Source organism: Aythya ferina (genome assembly GCF_964211825.1).
Source record: "Aythya ferina genome assembly, chromosome: 1".
In the NCBI taxonomy this organism is placed as follows: Eukaryota; Metazoa; Chordata; class Aves; order Anseriformes; family Anatidae; genus Aythya; species Aythya ferina.
In genome coordinates this window covers 197,683,124-197,705,739 of record NC_140296.1, presented here as the reverse complement: position 1 = coordinate 197,705,739, position 22,616 = coordinate 197,683,124, and positions in this window count along the sequence as shown.

The following is a 22,616-nucleotide window of genomic DNA, read 5'->3' as shown; positions in this document are numbered from 1 at the left end:
TTCAGACTTCATCTGGGAACCAGTGAGAAGGAAGAAGGTCCTAATCCTAATTAAAATTGGATTTTAATTAGGTCCTCTCCATGTGAGCAAATCGTTATTTTTTTATTTTTTTTTCTGTCTATTTTATTGGCCTAATCCATGCCAGGCTGGAACGATCTATTTATGATCTACATGTAGATGTGTTTTCTTGTCTCTCTATTATGATTTCATTACAAGTAGCTTCCAGTGCCTGCAGTCCTGCTGCTGTTTTAAAGATCATGTGTTTTATTTTACATAAACTTCTAACGGGACCGTGAAAATTTTCTGTGTGCTGGTATTTATAGGTAGCAAACCGATAGGTATTTATAGGTAGTACAAACCGATATTTAATTAAAGTAGACAGAATATATTTAAGGATATCCCTATTGCATGGGGATAACAAAATGGTGAACTAACTAGATAATAAATGAGACTTTGCCTCAGAATATAAAGAGGTATCACTAACAATTGACAGGATTTTACTTCCAGTGAGAGTAAAGGGAAAAAACATTACTGCGCAGTTCAAACCATTTACATGTACACAAACCATTTACATGTACATCTAATGAAAATTGAGGAAATATTGCTATTGATAAAAAATTGTAGATTCAACATTGTTGCAGCTTTGTTATATGTATTTGCTTACCTTTTTTTATGGTACAGTTTGTTGACCAGCACAGGAGTTGTTACTTTTAAAGATTTCTATTTCACATACTACTAATACCCTCAGGAATCATCTTTCTATTGGTAAAATTCAGGTTCGTGATGATTATAATGAGAGTCTTGTCAAACTTATTTTGGTTTTCCAATAAATTTCACACCAGCCAAGATGTTATTCATGTTAGAGTTGATACAGTAAGGGAAAGGAGGGTTACAAAATGATGCATGCATATGCATGTACATGTATGCATGTATGCATATATACATATTTATTGATATGTGTGCGTATATATATATGTATATATGTGCATATTTATATATCTATCTGTATGTATACACACCTTTTTTTAATAGTAATTTTTTGTGAAAAAAAATATATTTAATACTTAGGAGATACATCAGCACACTCCACTTTGTCTTCATCTATTTCAAGGTCTAAAACTTTTCAGAATTGTTGAGTACTTCTTCACATAATGGTTCTTGTGCCTATTCTGTTCCTAAATTACATGAAAATTATAGATTAGCAAAGTAAATATGATCTTTATTATTGTCTATAAATGGCCATAAATTTTAGACTGACCTAACAGTGCAGGGTTTCAGGACATGTCTTGTTTTGTCTTGGCATAGTTTCACCTTGTTTTAGCAATTGCTGGGTGGCCAAGTGCCTGTGCTTCACCTTTGTGTGAGCTGAAGCTTTGTGACCACCATGAATGGTAAAAGTCTGGCAAACCTGACAAACAAAAAAAACAGTTTCTGCTTTGCAAGCAACAGACTGTGATATCAGTTGGGGCTGATGAAGGCAACTTTCAGACTCTAGCAGGGAAGCAGCAAGAAGGAGGCAAACTGCAGTAAGAAAACATAAATACAGCTCCAAGTGGAATCCAAGACAGAAAAGGAAGAGACTCCCACCCATGGCGAACATTGTACACCTCCTGATGAAGAATTCAACTCTCCATAACTGAAAAACGGACTGACAACTCATAACCACCAGCACAACTTCTTCTTGAAGAAGACTGCAACTGTAAACCTGTAAACAAGAGGAACATTGACAGCATGAGCATAATGCCAGAGAAAAGGGAGGATTCTAGGAAAAGGGGTTGCATATACCAATTTTAACTGCATTATTAATATGGCTTTGCTCTTTCAATTAGAGAACTTGGACTATTAAACTGTTAAAAGAGTAGCTCAGTTTAAATTCTTTAGTTTTATATATGCACTGTATCTCCCTTGTCCGTAACTGCTTATATATATATATATTTATATATATACACATATATATATCATAAATCATACCTTGAAATCCAGCCTTAGAACCAAACTGAGATATGGCTGTGGAACATAGCTGTATTTGTTTATATGATGTTGAATTTCATCCCTCATAAATATATTTCTAAATGGTGCTGCTCATAACTAACATATTTCTGTTAGGCTGGTCTATTACTCAGTTTTCTTGTTCCTAACATACGTAGAGAACACCCACATCTACATTTAAAATACACTTGATAAATACAATATCATGAGGAGTGAGGAAGTGATTCGATAGCACTTGCCCTTTTACTCATGCTCAGAATGGGAAATAGGGTGGGATGACTGAGTGGGTTAGACTGCTTATCCATCTGTCTTTATTTTGCAGGACTTACGTTATACTATAGCAATTTTATTTCTCTGCCATATTTACTCTGGCTAGGTGTTATTTTGTCCTTTTATGCGTCTGATACTTCAAAATCCTAGGCATTCATCTTACTCTTCAAGATTAAGGTCTGTTTTCAGAATTCATCATTGCCATGGAGTTGTTCATACATCTGTTTAAATAGTATGACTGGGATCAAGGAAAGTTAATGTCTCACATGATTAATCAGTCAGATATCATGCCAGCTATAAATACGGACACTTGCAAGGACATAACACACCTCAGTTGTCCATAGGGATAAAAAAAGGTTCTCTGTCTTCTCAGCTGAGGTCCCGTCTTCAGAAGAGCATCCTGTTGTAAGGATGAACTTTCAACCCATGTTGTGAAGTTGGTTTGTGTACCAAAAATCTAATAACTTCAAGGAAAGAAGACATCTGCTTCTTCATGCATCCTCTTTAAGTCATGAGCAGAGAACTGAGGAAGCTCTAGTTTCTTCTCTGAAAATCAATTAAAATATACACATAAACAGTTATCGAATAACAGTGTTCAGCTTGAGTGAGTGCTTAAAATCTTTACCTAGCAGATTAATTACGTTAGCTTATATGTTCTATGTCTTAAATGCATTAAACTTTAAATAAAAACTCCTGTTGCATTTTTTGAAAATTGTTGAATATTGGCTTCTATGAGTTGGAGAGTGTCTACATGTATTAACTTGATCTAACATAAGAATTTCCCTGTAACCATCAATCAGTTGCCACAGCAGCACAAAGGAACTCAGTCTTAGCTACATCCTTCCCAGATTTTCCTATTACTTTTTTTAAAACATGTTACTTACCAAGGAAATTATAGTGAATTCCACTTTGTGGTACTTAATTCCATCAAGGCATTGGTTAAGAAACATCAGGTAGTTAACTCAAAATTTTAAATCAAAGCTAAATTGAAAATTTAGCTGTAGTTTTTGTTCAATACCACTTGAAATTAGCTATCTTGCTCAAGATTCAGGAAGGTCAATGAATTCTCAGTCCTACCCCTGTGAAGGGATGCTGGAAATTGCAAAAATAAGTATATTCTCAGAAATGTATAATTCAGTATTTCTCCAAATTCCACTGTCTTTGGGAGGAGAAAACAGATCCTTTTGAATTGAAAGTATATTTAAAGGGAAGAAAACAATAACAAAAACCCTCCAGTACATGGAAACTCTACTTCTCCGCTAGTTCTAGAGATTTTACATAAGAATAGCCTAAACTCTAGTGTTTAGCAAGTCACCTGTTTTTTAATTCCTGGAATGACTTAAACTTGCCCAATGTGGTATCTGCTAGTCCAGTTAATAAATAAATAAATAATAATAATAATAAAGTTAAGAGTTCACAAACTGAGGAAAATTGAAAAGCACTGGTAGAAGACTTGTACTTTATGACATAACACCTAAATCTGTTACAGTTCCAGATAGTCTCATGGGTCTTAGCAACTTGTAACTTGAAGAAATTTTCCTCTTAACTTGAATTAACTTGAAGATTTTGTGTGTGTGTGTGTGTGTGTAGAGGAAACATCATGAGGGACAGGTCTGGTGGCAGCCATTAACATTTTCCACCAGGGGAAATACTGGTATTTACAAGGGAAAACTGTCTGCATAAAAGAATTAGTTGCAATTTTAATATGTCACTTAGATAAAACTTTCGTAAATTTTAAATTAAACCTTGTCTTCCCCGAATCCATTGCATGCTTCAGTTGATTTCTTTGGGGACAAGTTTTCCTTTTTTGTTCACCTAAGTTTATGCCACCAGTCTATGTTAAGCAAATAACAAGACAGTTTTTACTTATAGATTATTACTGATCTCTTTGTATTGAATATTACTTTAAATATTTGCAAACCTGAATTTGCTTTTTGAGCATTTTAGTTTCTTGTTCTACCACTGATTCCCTGAATGAAAGAACTAAGACAGACTGGTATTATGAGCATAGTACATAAACCCAGCCAGAAGGAAGACTAACTGTTTCAACCTGATATTAACATCATCACAAAATGAGCTTATTTTCCTTAGTTAAATGAATCATTGTTACATTCTCAAAATGTCTGTTCAATAGCCATTCTTATGAATCAATATTGCTCATAAGAACAAATACGAAAAGAGAGCATAATCATTTCTGAATGTAGCCAAACATAAGTACAAAATGAAAGCCAACAGAATGGTACAGGAGTTTTTCTTCTTCAATCACTGAAAGAGAATGGGAAGGCAAATTCACTGAGGAAGATTATTCAGTGACCGTGCTCTGTGCCTTTGATAGCACTGTCTCCTGCTTTCAAAAGCATCAAATTCACTATGCTCAAGTATCTACAAAATGACTTATAAAGATGCACTCCAGCAACTTTATTTCTTGAAAACACAAATGTGAAACTTGAGGCAAATATTTGAAATATTGTTGTACTGAACCATTTCTAGTTAGTTACTATACTGTGTTCATTTTCAAACTGTTTCTTAAAACACACATGCTGGTACTTGGTTAGGACTTGAGATTAAATGCAGCTTCTGTAGGACTTTTCTAAGAGAATTGCGCATCTATCAAGAAAATGTCAATTATTCTAAAGTACAAATATGGTAACATATAAATATAAAGATTGTTAACTCCTAGAAGCAGAAGTTTTAGAAGCAGAATATAAATCAAGGGTTTTTGTTTGTTTGTTTGTGTTGAGTGTTTTTTTTTCCCTCCTAACTTGAAAATATGTAGAAATTCTGCTCAAATACCTGAGATGGTATAAAATAAAGCACCTGTACAAACTTTTGTGTTTCTTTTCCAGAGATCTGACTTTAAGGAGCACTGGAAAGAATTTGTGTGTATATGTATTGTGTGTATGTGTGTGTGAATATTGCGTCAATGTCATTACTGCAGAATTAGAGACTGGAGATTGCTTTGCTGATTTTATTTTATTTTGTTTTGTTTTATTTTTTTATTTTATTTTATTTTATTTTATTTTATTTTATTTTATTTTATTTTATTTTATTTATTTTATTTTATTTTATTTTATTTTATTTTATTTTATTTTATTTTTTATTGCATTTTTCATTTCATTTTCAAAGAAGTAAAATTATTCATGCAAAAATCCAGGTGACCCTCAGGTCTGCATAATTAATACTGCTTACAGAATGTTGCAAAGAGAATGGAAGGAAATAGAACACAGAACAAGATGGAAATATGTTCCCAACAAGCAGAAATCAACATAGAATTGTAGTAAGACCCCTAGGATCACAAATAACCCTCCTCTGAATAGCCTCCAGTTAATGGATCTCATGATACAAATATTGCATTGTCTTTGCACCAATCTACCAATTTCTACCCTTCCTCTTCTTAACTCTGACTTTTATTAGAAGATTATTAGAAGACCAGAGTTAAGAGCTGAAAGATTTGAAAGTTGTTTTCTGATCTGAAGCTGACTGAATATGGAGCTTTTTTCTACATCTGTATATAACCCAGGGAAATGTACCTAACTTCATAAACTGCTGTAGTTTGAAGTGTATTGTAATTGTGCTGACAACTATTACAATAATGATATAGTATTTTCTGACTGCTCTTTGTAACCACTGTTTAAGAGATAAACAAAGTCATGTTTCCCAGAGAAAGGCTAGATAATTGAAGTATCTTACAACCTACTTTTCATCTTGACTGGTGAGAAGAATATACATTAATTTCTAAAAATAGGTTATAATAACAGATTAAATTTTTTTACTCTAATTAATTTTTAATTTTTACTCTTATTAGCATTAATGAAAGGAGAACCACTCGAGCTAGCTCATGTAGAGTTAAGAAATTTTTTTTGCAACATCCAAGTAACATCTTGATAGCCACACCACTGTCATAACACGTATGCCCTGCTCCTTATCCTGGATTAGAGCGTATGATTGACAAGAAAAGCCCTTCACTGGACTTCCTGCTAAACTCAAGCTTCAGGGGAAGTGGCAGAGCTCCCCAAATGTTTCTGAGGGCTGAAGAGGACTGAGAGGTTATTCTTAGTGCTCTCCTTTTAGCAGCTTCATCCCGACAGTGAAGGTAGACCCGTGAGGGGTCTGAGGCCGGCGGGCCGGGAGGTTCCCCTCGGGCTCGCTAGATGGTGCTAGGCGCAGGCGGGAAGCACTGGGTCCGGGTCCTGCAGGAAGAGCCCGAGCAGCTCTGCTTCTTCAGCATCTCAGCGTCTGGCTTTAAAATGGTGGGCAAAAGAGCTTCGGAAAATAAATAAATAAATAAATAAATAAATAAATAAATAAATAAATAAATAAATAAATAAATAAATAAATAAATAAATAAATAAATTCTACCTGAAAGAGGCGCAGCGTGGCTTCTTCAGATCACCCCAGTCATCTGAAAGCAGATTTTGCACCAGATAATAAATAGGTTGCTGTTGATGCATCACCAACCAACATAGCACCCTTACAACAGTACTGCCATCCCTGTGTCAGCTTTTCCTCAGTCTTCTGCTTCCTCCTTCTACCCCACTGGTGGTTGTACCTGATCCGTCTGCAAATATTTTTTTGCAGAACTGCAGACTGCACCCCAGGGCAGGGAAGGTGAAAAGTTTCACAGCAATGTCACAGGCTGAACTGCTTTTGTTTGTTTGTTTGTTTAACTTACTTTATTGCCAATTAAAACAAACTTCTGATTGTTGATTTACGTATTGGGGAAAAAACAAGCAAACAAACAAACAAAAACCAAAACAAACAAACAAACAACAACAACAAAAAAAACATAATAACGTTTTAATAATAAACACTTTCCCAAGCCAGGTCAAACAAGCCAAACACTTTTCCTTCCCCCTTCCATTTCCAGACACAGCTTCATTTATTTTTGGTGCAGTTCACCATCCTTTTCCTACAGTGATGAGATTAGCACAACAGTAGGCTGAAGTTGTACGTTCCATGGTTTCATTCTGTTGCTCTTCCTTTCTCACTGATTTGGAGACTGCATGGTTCTTATTGTCCCTGCCCTGCCCCAGCATGGCCACCCATAGGCTACAGTCCCTCAGAGAGGCCCTGGCCCTAGCCCCAGCTCTGGCCCTGGCCACTTCCCTCCCTCTCCCACAGCAGGGGCTCCACACACTCCCCCTACCCTCCCATCTTTACCACTGTTTTCACAGTGGTTTCAGAGCTGGCTGGGACCAGCTGTGACAGGCCCCAGGCAGGTGATGGCCTTCCTCTCCTCAGGGCATGCCTCAGCCCCTTCACCATTACGCTGCAGCTTCTGTCCAGTGCAACCAGCAGCGCCAGTGCCCCACTGCCAAGGCTCCAGCTGTGCCAGGCCCTTATTGCCCCCTCCAGCTCCCTGAACGCTTTCGGCAGCTATAAGGAGGAGGTAGCGACTCAGTCAGCGGGCTGGAGACCTGTTTTTTTTTCTTCTGAACTCTGGTAAATATCAGGCTACTCAGTTTCCTTTAGTGTTTATCTAGTAAGGTAAAAAGCATATTTTTACATAATTTTTGGACATGTTTCTACAGTTTATGAAAAGTTTAAGTGTAATAATGCCTTAAAGAGATGCCGTACTGTCACCCCTGGTACTGCTCACTAAACCTGAAGGGCCTGTGTAAAACAGTGCAAATGCTCTGGTTTACTTTCTTAATTATACAATATGAGATGTATTTTTAAAAAGAGGTGTGTTTCTGTTTCTTACAGGCTAAAAGAATAATACAGTTACTTGCTGCAGGAAAACGCATAACTGCTGAAATGTTAATGCTCTGTATTTCTTCAGGTCTTTAACTCCCTGGCATTCAGGCACTTCACAAGTTGCAGTCTGTAGCTGAGGCTGCTCCACACAAACACTCTGTTTAGAACAAGCTTATGTTTGGAATGTCAGCTTATGGGGACAGGTGATATATGCAGATCTTGGGCTTAGGTAGAAGGAACTGGATCCCTAGTTTGCATTTTCCAGATTGCAGTTTCCCTGTAAAACTTTGGGATTGCATTTCTGCACAATTGCATTTTGTTATTTCCATTCTTAAAGTGTACATACTTCCTTTTGAATAATTTAAGGTTGATTTTACACACAGTGGGCAGGCCTACCAGCTTTCTGTGACTGCATCAACCTGGAGTTTTCAAACCACAGTGCTGCTCTGGGTGATACTTTTCTTTTGCTGAATGATTACCAAGCTTTTCACAAATGCTCCTTTACTCTCCGTTACAGGTGGGCCTGTAGTAACGCAATAAAGACTTGTGTATATATAGATCTGTCTCCTCAAAGACAAACTGATACTGTTTCTATAGTTATCTCCCTCACCTAAGAACAAATAAACTAATGAAACTAAAGGGCTCCAAGGTTTGGCCCCTTCCATTGTAAAGAATCTTTCATTTCCAATTCTAAACAGAATTTTCTTTGTTTCACCTTGCATCCCCTATCCCTTGTTATTTTGTGGTTTACTTCTGAAGATAGTTTGATAATTTTCCACTAGGTAGCTGAAAACAGGAATAAGATCTCACCCCAGCCATCTCTACCAAACTGTGAACCAAACATCTTGTTCACTTGCCATTTTGCTCCATTTATGGCTAAAATAATTAATTTTCTCTCAGAGCTGTCAGCTATGAAATCTCACATAAGACCATGTGTTTCCATTGATCCAAAGCAACTAGGAGACAGACAGTAAGAATGTTCCATCGTTTTCTTCACCCATGTTCCTTAACACCACATGTTCCTTGTTACTTATTGCTGTTTATGACAAGATGTTGCTGGTGGCTTACAGAGGTTTCCTGTCAGAGTTCAGTTTGAAATATGTACCATAGTCTGATTGTCCTTGGCAGTGATAGGACATGGCTATCCTTACATATAATAGACGTTAATCCAACCTTAGAAAGTATTCTCTGACTGATAGTAAATTTGAGAGCCTTTCCCTCTGAGATGTTCATAATGCTAATAACCCTTTCTAAGTATGACAGTTTAATCATGCAGATCCACACAAGGAGGGAGATTGTCGCAATTCCAGAGAGATAACCAAGTATTCTGTTCCTATCACTGAACATATTTAGAAGAGAAATGAATGCTATTTGATGTGTTGAAATACTAAAGCTTCAGGTAAAATCAAAGTTGTCTGCTCTAAGTCTGGGATTGCTTCTCAATATTCACTTAAATTATACATGCCTCTATTTTAATATATCGATCAATGTCATCATGCTCAGCAATAAAAGTTGGGGTAAAGAAGAAGGAAGGGGGGTCCTTATCACAGTCCATGAGTTCTCACACTTTAACCTTTCTAGTTCTCTCCCTCATCCCAACTGGGGAGAATGAGCAAGTGCCTGCATGGTACTTGGCTGCCTGCTGGGTTAAAGCACAACAGTTTGTTTTCCTTTTCCTTTTCCTTTTCCTTTTCCTTTTCCTTTTCCTTTTCCTTTTCCTTTTCCTTTTCCTTTTCCTTTTCCTTTTCCTTTTCCTTTTCCTTTTCCTTTTCCTTTTCCTTTTCCTTTCCCTTTCCCTTTCCCTTTCCCTTTCCCTTTCCCTTTCCCTTTCCCTTTCCCTTTCCCTTTCCCTTTTCCAATCTTCTTCTAAGAGTCCAAAAAACAAATTTATTCTTCATCTGGAAGAAATAAGATCTAATTTATGACTGCAAAGCTACAGAACCAGACTTTTACAGTGTACAGTAGTATGTCAAGTATAAAAGTAAAGGTTAAAATCTTCTGTTCCGGCAAATGAGCACAGCATAGTCATCACTGAGGGAATTATACTAATTTCTACCACCAGATCAGGCTTCACTTGAAAGTTTTATTTCTGCCCTTCAGTTGGAGCAGGTTTCCTAGCAAGCTTAGGGGGTCTCCACCATTGGTAGTATTCAGAAGTTAACTACATATATATCCCTTAGCAGTCTACTTTAACTTGAAACTTGGTATTTTGGCTAGCAATTTATCAGAGCAATACAATTTTCTATATTGCTTGAATAAAAATAAAAACAAACAAACAAACAAAAACACAAACAAACAAACAAACAACAACAACAAAAAGTCTGATACCAAAATGAGATTGCAACCTTTAGCTTGTGGCAGACTATGGGCTATTGGCTAACACAATCCAGAAAAGTAGATCTTTAAGATCTTTAAAATTCACAGTTTAAAAAGAGAAAATTTTGATGAAGTATGTGAATGATTTAAGAAGTTACCCCAACTTAGTAGTTACAGGTTTCAGTATGGAAAAGGCTTTGAATTCAAAGGTAAATTTACATGAAATCTCTATTCTTCATAAGGAGGGAAAAAAAATAAAATAAAAAAAAAAATAAAAAAAAAATTGAAAAGCAGCTTCCAAGTGGGATGAATAGGTAATAGGTACACCCAGAGGGATGTTAGGAATAAAAAAAGTTTGCCTGTGGAATATAGGAATGTTCAATAAACAAAGTTCTGTCAGTACTGTAGGGATAAAATAAAATTTGTCAAAAACCATGCTAGTTTTGATTTTTCAAAGGATATAGTTATACACAGGAAATGGAGTAAAATGCATTCTAAGTCTGGTCTTTAACTAACTAGTTACAGGGATGCTTTACTAAGGGTAGATTCACCAGTTTGAAGTGGTCAATGCTGTCTAGTTTGGTACTCGTGAGATCATAACTATAGTATCATGTCCTGTTTTGGGATTCTTACTATAAGAACGATGTCAATAAACATGAGGAAGTCACACACCCTATGCTCCAGGCCCACGGAAATGGTGATGGTATTCTCCTGGACTTCCTCATGTTTATTGACACAGAGAACTGGATTTGTTCAGCCTCATGAAGTACTGGGGAGGCATGGGAGAACAAGAGGCAACAGTCAAATGTTACAGCAGATATACATACCAGAAAGATGTGAACAATTTCTCTAACAAGATTTCTGGAATTTCCATCCATGGAGGTACTCAGAACTGAAGTGGACGAAGCAGGGGATAACATCTGACTGAAGTTGGTGGTGCCTTATGTGGGTACTTGAAGATATGACATCCAAATGTCCACTCTAACCTGAATTATTTTGAAGTTTTGTGGTCTTTTGTTAAAAACTTAATCAGTTTTCTGTACTCATTAGATGTGAAAGATTTAATGTCTCTGGGAATGGACTAGATGGAAACGTCATCAGAGAATTTTTCTGTGTGGTGTCTGAACTATGATTTGGGAATGATTTATACATGTGAAATTCCAGGTCCAAGTTCTAGATGCCAAGAGGAATAAATGATGTTAGATAGAGCTTGTAAGAAGGAAAGAAATGTTTGCACATCTTTCCCAGGCTAGTAGTGACCATATAACAACTGACTGTATGTGAATGCTTTAGAGATTGTGATTTCAATCCAAACTTACTATCTTTGTATTATCATCAATTTTTTCACTCTCTAGGATAAAGGAGGATATAAAGTGTCAAGATCTTAAGATCTCTGTAGGAGTCTCTGCATTGGCTTTCTTTTGCAGATTTCAAGGCATCCCATGCAATTTAGTCTTCCTCGTCTTCTTTTTTTTCTGTTGTGCTGTCAGATCTACTGGCTCAATTTGTGTTATTTCAGGTTATAATAATGATGCAGAATCCAACTTTGGTGTTCTTGCATGTTTCTTTTTATTTTCCCTTGCTTGCATGTAGAGCTGGAACCTTTTTATGTTTACAAGATTAGCCTTTTTAGCCACTGCTATATTGTGAGTACGTCACATTTCAGAATTGCAGCTGCGTATCGGGGTTACACATTTCTATAATTGTATTCTTTAATGATGTTATTTAAGGGGAATATTATGATGTAGTTTTAAAAGTTAAATTGTATTACTGTGTCTATTATTTCCACTGCTTTTCCATTGCTTTTCCATATGGACGCCAGGAGGGGAGTGGCTAGCTACTTGCTGTTTTTTTGTTGTTTTTTTTTTTTTTTTCTCTTCAACTATTTTATAGGCAGTGTTTCTGTTTTTAACAGCATTAGATGATGATTTTTTACTTTAACTTTCATCCTTCATTGACCAGAAGGATTCCTTCCTCTTTCAGTGCATAATTACTGAAAGAGACACATCATACAGTTTTATGTCATCTGACTACTTCTAAGCTAGTTGTCCAGGTGCTCTTTAGAGTCAGTTAAGGAAGATGAGTATGTCTAGAGCATGATTCATATAGCCTGTTTTAGATGGCTACTCTAGGAGATGAGATGAATCATATTCTAGAGAAGCTTTATGCTCTCCACTAAAGACAGCTTTAACAACTACCTCATAATAAGATGTTTATGCTGGGGTTTGCTGAAATTGGTCTAATGAAATGTGCCTGCATTAGTGCCCTGCATCATTTTAGGCCTGAAATAAAAGCTTTATTTATTTATATTATTATTTTTTATTTTTAAGAATGGCAGGCAATTATCGCAAAATACTTTTACTGCCAGCTCACATTAACTCAGAAGCATCATCCCAATGATGCAGTCATGGATTTACCTGCCTAGAAAACCTAACATGACATTTCTCAGATTATGTTATTGTAGCATCAGATGCCACATTGTCTTTTGCAAGTCAACATCTTTTACGTTCTGATCAAGATAATGTTCCAGTCTCTCAATCCAGTTTGCTCTAGAATGCCTGCTTCTAGTTTCTAGTTTCCAGTGATGCAGGGCTGCCTTCACTTATCAAAATGCACCAGTTTAGTTTCTTCTCTGTGCATGCCCCTTCCTCTTCTGAAATACTCCTTTGAGAAAGCTTTTACTTCTTCCAGGTGCAGCAGTTTCATCAGGAGTCTTTTGCCTGTGTTTCTTCTAGATGTTAAATCCTTTTGGGTCCATCTTTCACACTGACCATAACTTGTATTTTGTAGACTTCATTACAGTTTACAGTTCTGTGTTATTTCTGTTGTCCAAAAGTTATTGAGAACTTGGTGTTTGTTATTTCCTTTGGAAAACAAATGAACAACAAAATGAAATTTGTCATTGTAGGCTGAATTCACAATCTTCTATCATCCTTTATAGTTAAACATATTTATATGCCTGGTTGTTTTTTGATGTGATTTTGAAGGAAAATTTCAACTTGACTCAGCTGTAGAGTATTTTCAGTTTAACTTTAGGTCAACTGTGTAATTTTCAGTATAACAGTCACAGATTTCTTCTCTTATTTGTATATATTAAAAGTACTATCTGGATAAGATCTGGATAAGCAGGAGACTTTTGAAGAGAGTCTGTAACACTTCACGAATTTCATAATACTGATAGTAAGATGAATGATTTTGTTAGCTTTATCTTTTTATTTATTTTTTAATTGATATGCTTTGACTGAAAACTATACAAATAAATATTATCCCAGCATTTTAAAACTCAGATTCAAATTTTTTTAACTTCTGCCTTCAATGTAACTCTGACTGCTTTCTTTCTCAGAAATGACTCTTTTCTGGCAATGAAGGAATTCTCACAAGAGTATTTTTTATCTTGATTATTACTCTGTGTGATTTTTACACTGAAGTAAAATCTTACACAAACAATCCAGGAGCCAAAGTCTAGGAAATGCAATGATTATAGCTAATACATTTTGGCATTTTTTTTCAGGTTTTATCATAAAATTTGTCTTCCAGCTTAAATGAAGTGCTAAAAGAGTAAAGAATTATAATTTATTAATTTCAAAACACAGCTATATGGAGAGAACAACTACTTCCTGGTGATGATAATGCAACTCTCTGTGCATCACTAGCAGCTAAATGTTGTTCTGAGTTTGAAGAAACAGAGTGGAACTACAGGGATTCTCCAAGACTATCTTGCTTAGTCACCTTTTTTTTTTTTTCTATTTGATTCACAGAAAAGATCCCAGTATCATTAAAAAAAATAATTCTAATAATAAAAAAGAAACCTTCTTGTGAAGAAATAGGTAAAAGCATTTATTAATTTCACAGATGCCTTCATCTAGCCACTGGACTGTGTCACATTTGAGATTCAGCTCAGGTTGATAGTGACTCGAATTGGCAGCCTAACATAAAGGTCATATCTATTTTCTAAGCCATCTGAGAATTTCTGTCTTCCATTTAAATATCATTTGAACATCTATCTTTTAAATATCAGAACAATTAAATGATTAGAGAAGATCACTATCAGAAGTTATTATCTTGAAGTAGAAATGTTTGTCCTCTAAAAAATTTGTTGTACGTTAAGTAGATGCTGCTCTGTTCAATTTAGAAATCAAGAAGTTGTGTTGGTTTGTGCAACACAGGAAAACAAACTGGATGACTGTGTTGATCCTTTTCTTTACTGAAATATATGCATCTTCTTCTAATGAGCAGAACAACTTATCAACAAATGAATATGACTGAATTAGAATTACCGAATAAGTCTGCATGCAACTTACTGATAATGTTAAAGAAGGCCAAAAAATAAAAGGAAAATTAAGGCATTGAAGACCCTGAATAATTAAAAGCATCTTCAGCTTTCATCTTGCCCACATCTTGTTAAAGAGAAAGATGTTACCCTCATCCCAACTTCTGTAAAGCATGATACTATAAGATCATGAAAATATAAATTCACTTGAATTTTAAAATATCACTAAAAAGTGAGCAAAATAGTATCAAAAGTGTGTGTTTTTAATTAAAACTGTCTTCCTAAATACAAATTAGTTTAACTAGAAGTTATTTACTGACTTAGGACTTAATGAGATAAATTGTAAGGATTGGGAAGGAATGGGATGATGGTAAGATTTTAAATATTAAAAAATTGAAATTTCTCTCTGCATGGGCCCTAACTTAATTTATTATCTCCTTCTTCTTAATCATATCAAACAGAAATAAAAACGTAAAAACTTAATGGCCTATTTATTTATGTCCTGTGTCAGGAAGATCTGACATACTCTTTTGAAAGATCTGTTAGGATCTGCAAATCTATCAAGTTGCTGAAAACCCTTCAAAAAGCTTCTGCCTTCAATGAACCATACAGAAAACTGCAATTTCTTAATTATTGATTTCTTAATTCTACCCATCAGCTTTACAGATAATCCTGTCCAAATTATAGATAAACTTAATGCTTGCTCCTCTTTTCTTCAGCTTTCCAGAGGTATTATAGTTAATCTCATCAAGAGGAGAAACCATCATTTTACTGTGTTTATGATAGGTACAATATAATGGGGACCTGTATGAAAGGGCAGACTTGCAGAGCTGTTAGAGACTTACAAATGCTCATAGGTGCCTTCTACAAATGAGAAATTAGACTTGGGATCCACTTCTGGCAGTCCTCATTAAAATTTCTTTGGCCATTAATGTTCTTAGAATAGAAATATGAAATAAAACAGTAAGAGAACACCTATCATTTCCTCCTAACTATAAATTTACATTTTTTTTAATCTTTTGCATTTATTCACTTGTTTATTCATTTAAGAATTGATGGTGTTAGTACTTGAGCTGTGGGTTCCTTAAGTTTACTTGTGAGCATGTTAGGAATTTAACATTCTTTTGTTTCTGAGGCCAAATTTTCTTCAGTGCCAAAATAAAATAAAATAAATAATAAAATAATAGCTGGCAAGTGTTTGAGCCAAACTGGGACAAACTACATTCCAAACTACATTCCATCTACAGTGGAATATGCAGTCTAGCCTGTGCCCCTATAAAACGCTGCCTCTCTTAAATCTACCTGCTTATGTTAAGGTAAGTCTAGAATTTCTCTCATATTGCTGCAGAGCTTCACCCTCAAAAGACAGGAAAGTATGAAATTGCATGGGAGCCAGAGCTATAGCAACTGGTGCCTGTGCATTCAAATGATGCTAATGGATTCTGCTTGTCTGGGTACATGAGAAAGTAGTGAAGAGACTGTTTGGTATTAGTCATTCCAGTTTATCTTGGGTTATATTAATTACTAATTATTAATTAAAATATTACTAGTTATTAATTAATAACTGATCGCGGAGAATAGGATTTATTGCATAAAACCTAGGTGTTCAGAGAACAATTATTTTCTCATTTACTGTTTTTATTCTAACACAGGAATGGTGTTTAGGTTTTGTATTTAATGAGAATTACACTGTTTTCATTCTAAAGGGCCTGTTTTCCATAGCAGTAAAACAAGCATAAGCATTTAGGCTGTAGATTATTGTTATGAGAGAATCTGGCAGCAAATGAGAGCAGTGTAAATTAATCTGAGGTGTATTCTGTACTTCTTTTCATCCAGCAATCTGAACCCTAGGCAAACAGATGGCTGAGGATTTCTCTGAAAGATTAAATGCTTCAATATGAGCATTTCTCAGACTGTAATTTAACATGCTACTTAAAGCCTGATTTTTCTTTTTCGTTTGTGTGTATGTGTGTGCATGTGTATTAATACTAAGGCATAAGGGAGCAAATCCCAAGATATACTGTTCTATTAAGGCATAGCATTAATGTTTAGATCACAAACTACAATAACTGCTACTACAATAACTCTGACATTGTTTACTTAGTTATAATACAAGGCATTCATTATAGTTCCTCTTAGTATCATTTTTTTTCCTTTATCTAAAGAAATAACTGAATATTATGATTCCTACATTTTAAAGCAACCAAATGTTATATATGGACTATAAAAACCTAAGGGGTAGCAGTAGCCTTTTGAAGGATTCTACTCTTGATGGCTGCTTGCCAGATGATCAAAGCTGGTGATTGAAGCAATAACGTAAGCTCGAGTACAATGATCCTGTATTTCTTCCAGTATGTCTACAGGTACAGATGTTGCCTGAACATGTGTAGTCTTAACTGCAACGTTAACAGTGAAATCTTTCCTCATAAAACATGGAGGAAAGAGGTAGAATCAGGAGGCTGTTTGTTTCTGTTTAAATGGAAGACACAGGCCTGTATTTTGCCATTTGTTTTGTAGGGGATAGATTTGATTTTGCTTTGATACTGTGAAAGCCTCTCTTAAGATTGACTTACTTCTAATTTAATTGATTCTATTTAAACTAAAAAGTAATGGGCTTGTAATATTGGGTTTATTAGCAAAACTCTGAAGTTGTTCCTGAGATGGGCAGATATTCCATAAAGACACAGTCATAGAGCTAGCTTGTACGTCACTCAGTAGTGCCAGTGCCAAGTTTACCTGGCATACTATGCCATCTTTTGTCTTTCCTTTACTAAAATATTTATTCCATTCTGAAGAATATATGCTGACCACAAACATTTACTTAGGATCCTCCTGGGAACCTGGATTTAACATGGAAACACTCATGAGCTAATGTTTCCCAGCTACTGCTTTTAATCCCAACAACAAATGGCATTAATTTGATTTTAAAACTGTTTCCAAAACAGTACAGATATACTTTTGTGTTTCTGCAGAAGAAGATTTGATATATGACTTTTTCTTTTTTCTTTCTTTCTTTTTTTTTTTTTTTTCAGCAAATTCATATTCTGATCAGTGCTCATTCCCTTGGAGCAAGAGATAAAAATACTCTGTAGAAAACAGACCAGGAATCACAGTTACCTCAATCTTTTTCTCTTCTAGAAATGTGCAGTGTTGCCAAAAGAAAAGAGAAAATAATGAAAATGTAGCCTTTTTAATTTTAGAGTCTGTTTGATTTGGTTTTCATTGGTGAATCCTTGCTTCAGTAATACCTTCTTTTAACAATAACATATGTTCCTAGCAATGGGCAATTATTGTGTGAGTTTGGCTTTTGATGTATTTATTGGTAGTCTCACACAGTTAATAACCTCATAGCTAAGATTTTTTTGCAATGTTCATATTTAAATATTGTTTGGAATATTTTGGTATTTTCTTTATAGAGATGTGTAAGGGGATAGTTTAATCAAATGTATTAAGTTTGGTAATTAAGACCTAGCCACAGCAGATGGAAAGGGCATTATTCATTTCTTATTAATTTCTTCTTTACAACCCTTTTATATAACTGAATCTGTTCCTCTTCAGTCTCCCTTTTTTCCCCCAAGATTTACTCCCACTATTTAATGTATTTCCTGGACTTCTGATATTGTGTTGCTTTTTGAACTCTACTAAGCATTAGGTACTGTGTCCTCCTGTTCAGAGAAGTGGAAAATTGCAAAGTGGAAGGAATACTTTAAAGACAGTTTTCCTTAACATAAATGTTTGACTTAACATGACCAAGTTGTCGACATGTGCAACCTGTGATCTGATAAAACCTCAAATCTTGCTCTGCTGCCTGCCTAGCCACTCCCCATGTTTAACTGAATGTACCTGCTCAAATAAAAAAAAAATATATAATTGTTATTATATACAGAATTTCACAGATGTCAAAGCATTTATCCAACTTTTCAATGTAATGAAGTTAGACTTCAGTATTTTCCTCCAGTATATCCATAGATATCCTTCAGATTCATGGTGTTAAAATTGCACTAAGAAGCTTTTTTTTTTTTTTCCATTATCCCATGCCAGATCCCTGTGTAGCATACCTAGATGTGTTTTTCATTATTTGCCAATGAATTACGGATAACTGTTATGCAGGCATGGCTATCTCTCTAGTTTTGCATCCATCCTGTAGCATTTTTCTTAATGTTGTTTTCCTCCCTAATTTATGAGCTTTAATGGACTCAGGCTAGAACACCTACTGCTCCTCCCCTTCTGCAAGGCCTACTACTTTTCTAGAAAGCATTACATTGGTCTGATATGTTTTAGTTTTTGCTAGATTAATCTTGCCTGTTATGCTTTTTTAATTATTTCCCAGGTAATTACAAATATTTTTATTATCACTCCAGTGTTTTTTCTGGTTGGCAAAAAAAGATTCAATACCTAAACTCATAATTAAAGCAAGGAGTAAGTGGTTTAATTTGCAGAAGACTTACTGAACAAATTTGATTGTGGGCATATTCAAAGGAGCTCAACAATCTGACTGTTCAGCCAAGTTAATTTTTCTAAGTAGGCAGGTCAAACTTGAGGCACTTGACTGTGAAAAAGATTTTCCTCAGAGAACCATTAGTGCCAAAAACAAATAATGGGTTTGAAACTGAATGTATTTTTATCAGTGCTTCAGCAGTAGATTTAACTACTGTGTTTAACTACTCTACTGTAAATGGAGTAAAGCATACAAAAATGGGGTCTGGGCTGTCATCATCAGGCACCACAAATCTCCTTTAACCTGGGGCATCTGCAGCATGCTCTTAGTACAAATAACAGTGAATAAGTTAAGAAAAGTCTGACACTTTCTTTTTTTCTTTTTTAATTATTTATTGTTGGCTGTCCATTTTAATGGATTTTTTCATTATTAAAATTTACTTTTGTTTTTAATAAGTACATATTCTCCTCCATATATATAGATGATGATATTTTGCTTGTTTTGGAGAACATTGAGAGATCTTGAGGGCATGGGAGAAACTGTAGACAAAGCATTGCTTTGTCAGTAACTTCCTTAGTGCTCATGCTACTTGCGGATTGTGGAGTTTCAGTTGTTTCAACTGAAAACTTAAATTCCTAATTAAATTGTGGTAGGTTTTTGTAATGATGAGATTGCTTGCACTGTACTGTAGATATGCTAAAGCACACACAATGCAGTCAGATTTGCCTCTCAGACATTATATTGTTAGTTTACAAACTACACGGTTAAGTCAGTTAAGTGAAAATGTCTTACTATTGTAATTCCTCAGGCATCTGTTGTCTGCATTAAACTTTTATCCGTTTGGAAAAATGCTTTATCATCACCTTGGCAAAGCTATCAGATACTGTGTTCCCAAAAATGAATGTGGCATTTGTGTTTATTTTGCGTGTTGCTCATAGGTTGCTTTTGATTTTTTTTTAAATTTACTTCTGATAAACAAAGAAGTGTGTATAAACATTATCAGTACCTAAATGTTTCAAAGGTGCTTAAATTCATGCCAGATGCTTCAGTGACTCATTATCAAATGGTGAAGTGTTGAAGTGGGTGAGAGCTTAAGATATTCATTTTTTCCTACTGGGAAAGTCTTTTCACAAAGGCTTTTTTTATTATTATTTTTATTATATATATTTTTTTATTTTTTTCTTAAGAGTCATTGTTGATCATAGTTTCTTAGTATGCAGAATCAACAATAGCTAAGCAGGCAGTTTACAAATCAGAGCAATTTGCTTCTACTATCTGCATCACTATAGTGATTTTATAGTAGCCAATTACTTAGGGAAATTTAAATAAGATGTTTTTAAGAAAAATGTGGGTAATAAAATAATCTTTGTATATATAAAAGTGTATGTATATTTATATATATAATGGGTTTTTATTTAGTTGTAAAGGCAAAGTGTGTTTGGTGGGACTACAAAAGTCTGTAATTTTGCTTTCCTGCATCTTGATCAAAATCAAAATTAGTTAGCATTTGGAAAGAGGAATAGGTGTGAAATGTGTAAAATAACTAACAAACCAAAAACATCTAGATGTCATTCAATCTGATCTGTTTTTGTTTTGAGGCTTGGTGAGTGCCTCAGCTTGATACTGGTCATCTCTTCAAGCTCTTTTTGACTTCTGTATCCATTTTCTCACAAGACTGTTACTGATTTCATCCAAAGACGTATATATTTTTAAATTAATGACTATTCATATATAATCTCATTTGCTTTACGCTCTGGTACCTGAAACACACTTGCATCCTAAATGGAGTCAGGCATAACAATAGATATTGCACTGAAAATTCTTTTCTTTAACCACCATACTGATCATTTAAATTTTGTTATTGTCCCTTAGGTCACTTGGATACAGGTACAAAGCTGGCCTGTACTTGAACACAAGTGTTGAGTTGAAACAATTTTGATTTCTGGGGATTTTATTTTCTAGTACTTGCCTATATTTACAACTGATCTCTGAAGCAAAAAGTGCAACTAATTGAGAAAACAGAATTTTTTTTTATGATAGGCAATGAATTTAAAAGTCATAATGACGCTGACATTTCCTTGTTAATGTGTAGATATGTACTTCAGTTACTATATATTTTACATTAAGAAAGAAAATTCAGATTTTATAATTATTTATCCACTTATTCTGTAGATAATATTTTCAGTCTCCAAGCAAAAAGAAGACAGTGAAGTTGGTGGAGTCCTGTTCCTAAGCAATATTACCTTCTAGCTGTTAGACGTTATCACAATGCTATGTTGTTCAGAATACAAACAATATGAAGAACCGTGCAACAAACACAATAGAAATTATCCATTTATTGATTTTTTTTCTTTTTAAAATCTAATTGAAAATGTAATCTTCAGAATTAACAGCATGATTTAAAAGTCATTAAAATAGATGGAAATGTATCCATTCATTTAAAAATTCTTTAGAGCAGGCATTTAAGTAACTTTTAATGCTTATCTCTCTATCTTGATAGGTATTATCTTTATTGTACCAACGATGCTGTCGAGTCATGGAAAAATTAAATGTTGATTCCAAAGACACAAGCATATATGGTTGCAAAACCAGAACTGAAACATTACAAGCTTTCTGTCTGTACTTTGCATTCAAGGCAATACTTCCCATTTTTTTATGTTGCTGTTGTTGTTGATGGTGGTGGTTGTTTTTTTGTAGAATTATGGTATCATCTAGGTTGGAAAAGACCTTCTAGATCATCAAGTCATCAACCTGACCTACTGAGTGCCGTCACTAAACCATGTCCCTTAGGACCACATCCACGTGTCTCTTAAATACCTCCAGGGATGGGGATACCACCACTTTCCAGGGCAGCCCATTCCAATGCTTGATCACCATCTCAGTGAATAAATTCTTCCTAATACCCAATCTAAACCTCCTCTGGTGCAACTTGAGACCATAGTCTAAACTAATTAGTTGTTTAAACTAATTTTAGAAAAGGCACTGTATTTGAAAATATAAGTTGTTCTTGGTATCGTTAAAAAAATATATTTTTAATGATCTATTTTCATATAAAACAAAGCCCATGTACCCATATATTATGGTTCAAGAAGGACTTTGTCAAAGTTATGTAGGTTACACAGCTCAATGAATAAGAGTACTGATACAAAATAAGGTGGTTATAGGTGGTGCCCATTTAAAATAAATAAATAAATAAATAATCTCAAATATGCCACTGAAGTATTTTTATCAGTTTTACCACCAAATTCTCATTCAGATATCAGTTGAATAAAGAGGAACATTTTCAGTGGCACTGTGACTTCATTGCTTAGGCTAATCTTTAAATCAGAGCGATATACCAATAATACCATGTATATAGAAATAGCATTTAAAGGTAACTATATACAGGGATGTGAGAAGAGAGAACAAAGGGAATCATAGAATGGTTTTGGTTGGAAGAGACCTTAAAATTCACAACCCTAGACCTGAATGCAGGATTCCAAGTAGGGCATCACAAAGGCAGAGCAGAGGGGGAAAATCACCCTCCACCTGCTGGCCGCTCCTCTGTTGATGCAGCCCAGGATGCAGTTGGCCTTCTGGGCTGCACATATGCACTCTTGGCTCATGTCTAGCTTTTAATTCACCAAAACCACCAAT